Source organism: Podarcis pityusensis (assembly GCF_964106645.2).
Source record: "Podarcis pityusensis genome assembly, chromosome: 13".
NCBI lineage: Eukaryota > Metazoa > Chordata > Lepidosauria > Squamata > Lacertidae > Podarcis > Podarcis pityusensis.
This window is the reverse complement of record NC_138038.1, coordinates 45,651,786-45,662,251: the sequence shown is the minus strand read 5'-3', so window position 1 is coordinate 45,662,251 and position 10,466 is coordinate 45,651,786. Positions and strand designations below refer to the sequence as shown.

Sequence of the window (10,466 nt, the reverse complement as noted above, 5' to 3'; positions counted from 1 at the left end):
AAAGAAGTGTTTGGGAATGTGACCAGATTCATGATGTCAAATCCTCCTCTCACTTCCCTCTTATCATTAAATGATACCGTTTCTCCAGCTGAGTTGTTAAATGAAACACCTTGAAGAAATGAGTTGATCTATTTAAAAAGAAGAAGAAGAATCAAACTATTTGAGGTTCCCATGCGAAACAGACTCCAAGGTCAAATTATAAGATGAAATGTAAACCAGCAACCATGACTAAGATGCAGAATATTTTTCCGTTTGTTTGGTTGGTTTTTTACGTATAAGAAGAGGGGCAGTAAAGGGTAGCAGCTCCCTGGTGGAGCAGCTCCTTGCATGGAAAGGGCCCAGATTCAATCCCCAGAATCTTCCGGTAACACTCGGAATCTCATCTTGTCTCAAACCCTGGAGAGCCCAAGCCTGTCAGGGTACACAATGCTGAAACAGATAGATGTCAGGCCTAATTTTGTATAAAGCAATTTCCTGTTCTACTCCTGTTAATCAGTTCATAGACATGAGAAAATTTGGCTCTGCAACATTACCTGCCAAGGCTGCAGAGATGGAAATCCAACACTGTAACCAATGGTCTCTGCTCTGTGTGGGGATCTGGATGAGGAAATGGCATGCAAGGCATGAGCTACAGCACAGGCAGCATTATAGATACTGTAGCTCTGCCCAGTCATGTGCATTTCAAAAAGACCTGCCGGGAGACTTTCCAGCCTCTCCTCTCCAGTACACTTTCCATCATCCATGACTGGCATACCAGGATCTGGAAAGAAACAGTCAAATGCCTGCTCCCAGAAGTCCTTCCAAAAGCCATCTGCTCTGGTCCAGTGTGTTTGGATGTTCTGAAGGAAATGATTGAACTCTAGAAGCTCTTTTGAGTGAATTGTAAAAGAAAGGGCACCTTGGAACCCTTGAAAATCCCAGTTTCTCTGAAGTCCGGTTGATAGGAAATCTATCTGGGCTGTCATGATCCAGACCTTCCCAAATGATGTGTTTTGATTACCTCCATTATATTGGAAAAGTAAAACAGTTCTCAGCCATGAAATTGCCCCATAGTCTCCATAGAATATAACTGCTGTGGTCTTTTCATCTGTGAGACCTTGATAAATACTTCCCATTATATCATACATTCCTACCATATTATCCATATGAGCTTGAAGTGAGATTCTTTTTGTGAAGGCTGAACAGATCCCATTGTTGGAAAACAATAGCTCCAGGGTCTTCAAAAAATGTTCTCCACTATTATTATTCGAAACAAAGAGCCCAACCCATATCCATCTGAAGTATTGAAGTAAGTGGATAATCCCTACATATTGGTGGATTTCCTTTGGGACCATGCTATAAAAAGAAGTTGTCTGCCTTGATTGAATCTCTTCTGAAGCAAATGAGCCATAGGTGAGCTAAAAGAAAATGATAATTTAGCAGAACATTTCCTAAAGATGGTTGAAGGTGGAACTTGAAATAGTCATGGAAGAAAAATCCTGGCTCAATATTTTTTAGTTATCTGAAAATAATGGAATTTCTGGCTATTTCCTTCGCACACTAATATTTCTTTTTTCTTTCTGAATCAAAGAATGTCAGATTCAACTTCCCCACCTTCCCCTATGCACTGATTCTACCTGTGGAGCCCTGTAGATACTTAAGATATCTGCCATTTGGATAGAAGTGTCAGAAGTAAGTCCCCCAATCACAGCCATGAGGTTTTTCTGAGTGTCACATTTGTAGTTGGGGACAAATCTTTGCCGTTTGAAGAGAAGGTCCAAAGTGCTTCGATAGGTCATTCTCGCATCAGAATAGCTGTCATAGATGTGGAAACCAAGGGTGACATTGGGCAAGATCTTTGGATTGTCATTGATCTCTTTTATGGCAAACACCAAGGCCAGGATGTTCTGATAGAACTTTGTGGTTATACTGTAAATAGGGAAGATATAAAAAGGGAGGGGAAAATACTTTAATGCATGAGACCGTTATGTTCTCTTCCTATTCAAAAAAACACATTCAGCCAAAATCTGAGTTATGATAGAGTAGAGCAATTGTATTTGTGTTCTTCAGTGTATCTTTGACACACCTGCTCTTCTCTTGGTTTTTCCTCTGCACTTTCAGTACAAAGCACCCTAGCAGAATGAACTTATTTGTCTTATGAGTGATTTGGTATCTCTACATTAATTATGTGATTTACATTCCCTGCAGATTTTGGCATTTCATTTCCCTTTGATAGCACTTCTGCACCATGCCTCTCTGCATTTATATATCTGTATTTATTTCTTTATACCTGAAACTATATCACTGAATAAAACTTTGCCTGTTGATGGTGACAGAAGTTCACAGTTATGTATGATAATAATAATAATAATTCATTTTTATTTATTAAATTAGTATATCGCCCTTCTCTGGTACATCTAAGGGCAGTTCATAACTTAAAAATAGCACATAACATCACATAATACATTAAAAAAATAAGAAGCCAAAAAAGAAAACTCACTAACCAATACAACCCTTCATTAACTGTTTTTGGTGTCACAGGAATCCTCCATGTTTTTATAATTACATTGTTTTTAATTAGTTCTCTTCTGAAATCTCTCTCTCTCTCTCTCTCTCTCTCTCTCTCACACACACACACACACACACACACACACACACTTGCTAAAATTAACAAAGCTGAAGTGTAATGTTTATGACTACTTTGGCGGCTTTGGTAAGAATGAAAGTTTGCAATTGCAGAGATTGGAGGAATGAATGTTCAGAAGAGCTTCATTTGCTTAAGCTCACTGACTTTGGTACCATCCTGTAGGCTGAGGCCATGTACTGTTAATGTACCCATTGTTCATATCAACACACTTTCTCTTTTCTGGTAATATGGGATTGGTTTATATCCCTTTGTTCATGGGGCATATTATTGCTTACTGTGGGGTGTCAAACAGGTCCTGAGAAGGATGTTCCATGAATAATAATTCCTTAAAATAGTAAGTGATGTGAGAAGCAATCCCACCAATGAGGAGGTCACCTGCCTGGTACCATTCATGAGGCACAGGGATTGGATCAACGGCAAGGCACTTCATTGTCCTGCCTTTGCACATTGTGTGAGGCAGCAGCAGCAGCAGCAAGAGCCTCACCATGGTAGCTTCAAAGCCTCTCTCAGAAGATGCAGGTTTCTCTGTGTCCAAATAACTCCCCCTTCTGACTTTGGCTGTGTTGGTGGTTGCACTTTTAGCTTTCTTTATAACATCAGCAGACATAGAAATACTTTGAATATGAACTTAAATTATTACTAAAACTCAATGAACACAAAAAAGAAGTGTTGACAGTAACAAAACCAGTAAAACCTCTCTCACACACTATGCAACACTCCTGAATCTGACTGGCACAGGAGCATATTTAATGCTCTTACTATGCTGGGTTGTTGACTGTTTCCTGGTGTGCTTAGGAAACTCATGAGAGTTCTGTCTAGCTGAACAAATTATTGTGATCTGGATAATTGCAGAGGGAGAAAATTACTTCATTGGATCTTGGACTTTGAGTGGCACTTTTGATCAGAAAAGTATCTTAAAATATTCAGATAGAAAAAGCAGGTTGAATCTGCTCCTTGAAGGACTGAGACAGGGGAATTTGAGTGCAGAGTTCAATGGTGAGAAAACACCAGACAGAAAGTGGTACCCTAAAGCACAGCCATCATCTTGCCAGAGGACAGAAACAAATGCTATATCCCCAAATGATTCCATAGTCTAAAAGCAAGAAATATGTTCTTTCTTATCTATCATTATCATCTATCTATCTATCTATCTATCTATCTAATCTATCTATCATCTATATCTATATCTATCTATCATCTATCAATCAATCAATCAATCAATCAATCAATCTATCATCTATCATCTATCTATCTATCTATCTATCTATCTATCTATCTATCTATCATCTATCTATTTATCATCTATCTATCATCTATCTATCTATCTATCCATCTATCATCTATATCTATCATCTATCATCTATCTATCTATCTATCTATCTATCTATCTGTCATCTATCTATCTATCTATCTATTTATCATCTATCTATCATCTATCTATCTATCATCTATCATCTATCTATCATCTATCTATCTATCTATCTATCTATCTATCTATCTATCTATATCTGTTAAAATAGAGGCCAAGGTCCCTTCAGCCCCCCCCACCTACAATAAAATTGTGTTGTTTGGGCCGCCCCCTCAGTTGATGGGCATTGCCATTCAGAAGCTCTGTGTGTGCCGTGCCATGTGATTATGTGGGGGCAGGGCTTACCTTTCCCACCCCAATATTTTATCCAAGTTGACACCTCAGTCAGTTAATAATTTTATACCCAATGTTTTGAGAGTTTCTCCATGGTATAATGTGTGGGTGGCTCACCAGGATACCACAGCTGATGTGGCACCCACAAAAGCCTTCAGTGACATTCTCAGGCAGAACCCCAAACTCTGAACTTGAAAAAAAATGGAAGTGAATCTCACAGATTCAACCACGCACAACTACTATTTATTGCAAAGACACTTCCAGGGTGGAGAAACAGAACATTTCAAACCATAGCACATGTAATAAAACACAATCATATTTTCTTTTTTAAAAAAATCAACTCATAAAACCACATAGGAAACCAGATCAAGTACTAACACTCAATGAATACCTGAATGGAAAGGGGCGACTATCATATTGCAATCAACAATATACATGCAATTTAGAGGAATTCAGCCTGATCTGCAGCATTTCAATACCAAGATTCAGTCATGGAGCAGGCCCTCTTGGGAGACACCTGAAGCAAGCATGTGGTGATAAGAACTAATAGGGAAACTAAAATGCAAGGCAAAATATCTGGACAGGGTTTGTAATAATTTGAAATTGAATAACTATGACTAATATTATATGAATGTATGTCCTTCCAGCTACTTTGTCCAAGACATGTTAGGGCACTTGTTTATTGGTTTCATAAAATTTATGCAATTTTATTGAATGTAAAACATCTCAAAGATTTTTTATGAAAAATGCTATCATGAGGTGAAGACAGATGGCTTAATAATTTTTCTTACTATTTGATCCCTGCTGTTCAGTTCAGGCCTCAGCACAATGATGTAGCATTTCGGGGAAAAGATACAACCCAGTAACCCAGCACTGGAGGCCAAGATGGAGAAGATCTCCACAGCCACCATAATGGGAAACAAGGGAAACCAAACTGAAAGATTCATATTTCCCCAATACAAATCTCTCTCTCTATCTCTCTGTCTCTCTGTATCTCCCTGTCTCTCTCTCTCTCTCTCTCTCTCTCTCTCTCTCTCTCTCTCTCTCTGTGTGTGCATGCGTGTAATAGAGAGAGAGACTTGGTAAGTTCTTAAATATTGGGCTTTATGAATATTTGTAGGGGAAGGTTTTCAGCAGCAAAGTATCACAGAGTAAAGGTGAACATCAGAGCTGAAGAAGACCTGAAGTTATAGTCATGAGCCTCTCCCTTCCAGCACCACTGTGCTCTACGCCACAAACGTAAGTGCCTGAGTCTTGAATGTGAGCACCAGAGAGATGCAGGCGACTTTTCTTTCCCTTCTCCAAGTACTCTGCTGTGAAGCGTCCTTTGGTTTCGTTCTTTTCTTGGGATGCTATATACAAGAGGAGGGTCGGTGCTCTTCCAGGCTGCTGACGGTACCAAAAATGGGTGCGATATTCATTGGGGTTGCTGCAGGTGATGGCAAACAGTCCCCCTTCCTGGATGTTCTGTGATAAGGGACTCTGGGTCACTTGGGAATCAGAGCTGCAGACTGAAGGATATTGAAGAAGGTATTAAAAGCATGCTAAAGGTTTCCCTTAATGTACACAGTCAGTTTTCATTCAGCAATTGGTAGAAGGAAGTCAAGAAATAATGTCAAAACTGCAGTACATGAATTAAAGCACTACTGCACAGGGTATAAAGGTAGGGAATGGATGGGGAAAATTGAAACACAATTTTCCTTCCTCTGCCCATTCTTCGCTTTTTTAAAACTGTGTTTTTAAATCTGAAATTTTCACACAAACACCCAGCCACCCTCCCAGATCCATGTTCTTAAAATATGAGCAGTGCACAAGGAGTTCTGTTTTCTCTCAGGAAGGATGGAAAACTAGGGGAGAGAATGAGTTTAAGAAAGTACTACAGAAAGGGTCACGACTAGCTGGCTGAAACCCTGAACTAAAGCCTCCTACACGGCAGGCTTCATATTTAATTGTTTCCCACTTTGCTTATTTATGTATCTGTTTCCTAAGCTAAGTTTCCTTACCAATAGTCCACTGATATAGGACGAGTAGTCCAAAGAGATGCCTCCACCGAGATAGCCAAGTTATTGAGGCCATCCTGGAGCCCATGGGCATCTCCCTCCAATTCAATAATGCAGACAAGCACCAAAGCTTGCTCCTTCCCGAGCTCAGTGACTTCTGCAGCCCTTAGTGGGTATCATACCAGAGTCAAAGAAACCTCAGCCAGTAAACGGCTGCTTTCTTCTAAGAATGGAAGACCTTTTACTGCCATCTAGTGGTGGGAGGCTGCTTAACTTATTTTGGAAGGTTCTCCAAATAGCCTAAACCCAATAGGAGCGTGGGAGCTGCCTTATACATTGCCAAACCCTTGGTCCATCTGTCTTGGAGTTATCTACACCCCCTGGCACCAGCCTCTCCTGGGATTTAGATAGGAGTCTTTTCCTAGCCCTACCTGGAGCTGCAACATTCTGCATGCAACACAGATGTTTTGCCTCTGAGCTACTGATCTTCCCCTGGAGGTCACACTTTGTTGATTAAACAGTCAGGTAACTTGTGGGTCATGAAGGCCACAATGAAACTAGCAATGGCCAAGAGTCCCATGTAGTCCAAGACACCATAGAACATGGTGACGGACCCAACGTTACATTGCACAATGGTTTCTTCAGCTACTGAATTCATGTCTAGATCAGAGAAGGGGGGAGATGTTATCAGCCACAGAGTACAGATACCAACTTGAATGAGGGAACCTGAAAGGACAATGGAATGAGCCAGTCTCTTTCCCACCCATTTCTTCATCTTAGATCCTGGCTTTGTGGCTATGAATGCTAGAGAAACAATGATGGTCTTGGCCAACACAGAAGAAGCAGCAACAGAGAAGATGATGCCAAAAGCAGGTTGTTGGAGAAGACAGGTCACTTTCCCAGGTTGGCCAAGAAAAAGCAAAGAGGAGAAGAAGCAGAGAAGGAGGGAGAGCAGAAGAATGTAGGTGAGATCTCGGTTGTTGGCGATGACTATGGGGGTATCTTTGTGCTTGATAAAAATAGCCAGCACCAAAACAGGAATCAGAGAACATATGACAGAAACTGAGGCTTAAGTGATCCCTAAAGGTTCTTCATAGGACAAAAAAATGTATAACTTTGGGGATGCATCCATTTCTCTTCTTGTTTGGATGCTGATCTTCTGGGCAATTGAAACATGCATCCATGTCTGAGAAATGTAAAGAGAAGCATTAATAGAAATCCAATGCCAATTCCTCTAATCTAGCACTCTAAGTCTTCCGGTGAATTGTACATTATGGCTGTTCCACCACAGCAGTACTGGCTGCCAAGGCAGATCTTTGGCACATTGGCCATGAGAGACAGCACACCAACCAGCAGTGAACATATTGTTGCATTAAAAAATAAAATGATATTAGGATCCAATATGAGGAGCAAACCTTTTGGCTTGATGCCCAGCCCCTGTAACATTTGCTCATTCGTGCAGGGGCCTCTCTCTGCTCCCTTTCTCTTTTAGCCTGCCAGTTGCTATCTTTTGAAGAAGCACATCCCAGCCTATCAGGGTATTTCCTCCTTTTCTGGGGCTTTTGGTTTCTCTCCCTCTCACAGTCGTAGCTGGATGATACCTGAGGACTCTTGCTGCTCCTGAAGCAGCAATAAACTGCTAGCAAAATTGCAAAGCAAAGCAGGGTCAGGCAGGGTTTCAAAATCAATAGAGATTGTAGGAGATCAAATGCTTTCGTTTGCTGGACCGAGGCTTTTTCTTTCATAGCTCCTGTCAATTCAAGGTATGCATAAGCTGTCACTGGGTTGCCACACCCCTTCTTCCCCCTATTCCTTAATTTCCTTTGAGCTTTCCCCAAATATGATGCCTCTCACAGGGCTTCTTTGTTTCAGGATTTATGTATGGAAGGGCTCTGCTCCAAAACTGACCAGTTAGGGAAGGAATCAATCAGCTTCAACTCACCATGAACACTTTCCTCATTCTCTTAGAATGACTATGTTGCCCACCTGAGAGGTCCCAGAACTGAGTTCCAGTGAGTTTTGTCTTAAAAAATGCCCCTTGTGTCACCCAATGGCTACAGTTCTGCCTTTTGAATTTATCCTCCTTGTTATGTTCACTAAATAAATGGGAGATATGAATGCCAGAAAAAGCTCAAATGATGATAGCCTGGAAATAAAATCCCCAATATTAAGAGATAGAAAGGAAAATAGTGCCCTCTTTCTAATCCCACCCCCTCGTAGACATTCGAAAGACTGTCAAATCAACTATGCCGGCTTCTGCCTGTCTTTTTTACAAATAAGTCTTGACCTTATCATTGTTAATGGGGCGCTCCCCAGGAACAGAGAAGGCAAGTACACATTCATAAATACAAATGGAGCCAGCATAGTAGACTACTGTCTCACTACCAGGGAGGCCTTCGAATCAATTAAAAAATTCAACATAGATAATAGGACTGAAAGCAATCACCTACCTCTAATCGTCTCTACTACTGGCCAAAATTCGATTCAGCGCTCTTACATAGAACACGAGGAAATAGATACAGCAAATGATCCAGCATTGCGCAGAAAAAAATGGACGCCTGAGATAGCAATTGCAGTTGAGAATAGATTGAATTCACAAACTGCAATTAAGTTAAGATCAATTATAATAAACAATTTATCAATAGATTCCTCCCTGATGGCTTATGAAAACCTCATTCAGCCCTTGCAGGATGTAGTCTCTGTCAACATAAACTCAGCCAGCAAGCCACGCACTGCTAAAGGGCATGTTGGTTTGACCAAGAGTGCCCTACAAAGAAGAAAGCCTTAAGGAACGCTTATTTGGTCTATAGAAATGCTGGACTAAATTACTTACCTCCATCTTATTTCAAAATCAATAAAGAGTATAAAGTCCTTTTGGCCTCAAATAAAAAAGGCAGTCCAAACAAAATTCCTGGTCCCTGCTATTGAATGCCTCATTAAACAATGAAACTAAACTCTTTTGGCAACTGGTCTCCGACTCAATGAAAAATAGCTCTTCAGCCCCCAGCTGTGCCATTCCAGCTCAGGTTTGGGAGAACCACTTCAGAAATATATCTATGGAAAATCCAAACCTCCTTTCCAGCTTCCAGGATGATGACAGGGCAGAATTGTCATTGCTCCCTCATTGGAGGCCGGTTACTGAGGAGGAAGTCTATACATTAATTGGCAATCTGAAGAGCGGAAAGGCTCTGGGGAAAGACTTTAACCCAGCAGAATTGATTACATCAAACCAGCACTGGTAGCTCTGCTTCTGGCAGCACTTTTTACAGTAGTAAATAACTCGGGTAAAGTACCATATAGCTGGAAACATGCTATAGTAGTTCCAATCTTTAAGAGAGGCCACCCAAATGTACCTTCCAATTATAGGCCAATTAGCCTGCTTTCAGTAACTGGGAAGCTGTATGCCCGTTTCCTCAGTAGCAAACTGACAACTTTTCTAAATGTAGTATACTATCTGAAGCCCAGGCAGCCTTTCGTGAGAACCATTCAACATCAGACCACTGTCTAATGCTGTCCTTCCTAGCCGAGAAGTATACCAGGCCTCTACAGGGTAAACTCTTCGTGGCCTTCATGGATCTGAAATCAGCGTTTGATTCCATCCCCAGATCCCAGCTATGGTCCAAATTAAATCTGATTTTGCAGGACAGACTACTCCTCCTTCTTATAAAAGCCCTGTACAATGGAACCAAACTGCAGGTCCGATGCAGTCGGCAGGGACAGTTATCGAACAGTATCAAGATGACTAAGGGGGTGAGACAGGGATGCATTTTGGCCCCCACACTGTTTTGTCTATTCTTAAATGACCTAGAAGAGAGTTTAATGGACCCAGATGGACAACTTCCAAAAATAGGAATGAGAAGGACCCCCTTGTTGTTATATGCAGATGACACAGCCATCATCTCACATTCCAGACCGGGTTTGAAATATCTGCTGAGGAAGTTTTCTGATTACTATTCTGGAAATGGTTTATCCATTAATTATGAAAAATCTAAAATTTTAGTGTTCGAAAGAAGCTTCTCCCAGTCTAAATGGGTGCTGGATGGCCATAACCTTGAACAGATAAAATACTTCAGTTACCTAGGGCTCACATTCCATCATACAGGATCTTGGAAGCACCATTGGCAAACCTCCCTTCAAAAGGCGGAGATTACAAAGCTAGCCATACTCAGATTCCTTTTCACAAAGGGTGGCAAATATA

General features: G+C 40.9%; 1 long non-coding RNA gene across 1 annotated transcript; it reads right to left on the bottom strand.

The window, feature by feature from the left end:
- Positions 1-5,355: 5,355 nt before the first annotated feature.
- On the bottom strand, positions 5,356-6,487 carry LOC308461727. Its single transcript, XR_013978955.1, has 2 exons — positions 6,272-6,487; positions 5,356-5,779 (listed from the first exon to the last, which is right to left on the bottom strand). It is a non-coding gene; the product is annotated as an uncharacterized lncRNA (long non-coding RNA).
- Positions 6,488-10,466: the final 3,979 nt, after the last annotated feature.